A 971-nucleotide genomic window follows, 5' to 3' on the forward strand; every position below is an offset into this window, starting at 1 on the left:
GATCCCGGTCAGGACTGACGCCGGTGCCAGTCCAGCCGCGTCTCCTGACCCTGACGCTGCCCGGAGCCTCTCTGCCAGGGGTGCCGGCAGCCCGGGCAGGCTGTTTCGGTGAAGCCCCCGCACTGTGAGGGCAAAAGGCAGGTGGCTTGAGGGCCAACCGGAGCCGACCTGCCCCGAGGGGGCCCTGGGGGCCGAGCCCCGGGGCCTGAGTCTCCCCCAAGTCTCCCCGGGGTCCCCAGCGCCTCCACCAGCGCTGACCAGGGAACCCCTGCAGCCCCGGCCCCCGTGTCCAGGACGGGGACTCGCCACGGCCCCCCTGCTCCTTGGGGACACCACAGCCATCGGGGAGCCCCCCAGACACAAGAAGGGCGTGATTCTGAGTCTGTTTGGGGCCCCAGACCCCCCGGCCATCCGCTGGAATCAATAAAGGCAGCAACTGTTCAATTCTCAGCCTCTTCGGGGGCCTCAGGGCAGCTCGGCCCCCAGCGGGCAGGGGTGTGGAACCCGAGGCCCAAGGGGCGTGAGACCATTTCCACCCCCTGGTTCCTGCAGGGGTCCGGACCCCACTGTTGCAGCACCTAACATGGCTGTGTCCACCCTGCAGACTGAACCCCGACTCTGAAATCTGGGGTGAGGGAAAGAAAAGAAAAAGAAATCTTAGGAGAAAGGCGGCCGGCAGACGCCGCGGGAGCCAGAGGGCCGCCGGGGTGGGGCCGCGGCAGCACCCTGCACCTCCCGTTCCGCACTGTCCCCCAGGCTGTCCCCCAGGCTGTCCCCCAGGCCTGGAGCCTGCCGGCCGCTGGGCTCGGTGCCCCCTGTGGTCCCACTCCTGTGGGCCTGGGCTCTCCCTGGAGGGCTCCAGCCGCCGGGCCCCGGACCCGGCCTCCACGCTCTGGGCCCAGCGCGGAGGAGGCACAGGGCAGTGGCGGGACACTGTCCCGCCCTGAGGCGTGTCGGCGGGTCCGGGGGAG

The sequence above is a fragment of the Condylura cristata genome, unplaced genomic scaffold (assembly GCF_000260355.1).
Source record: "Condylura cristata isolate star-nosed mole 26May11 unplaced genomic scaffold, ConCri1.0 scaffold00042, whole genome shotgun sequence".
NCBI lineage: Eukaryota > Metazoa > Chordata > Mammalia > Eulipotyphla > Talpidae > Condylura > Condylura cristata.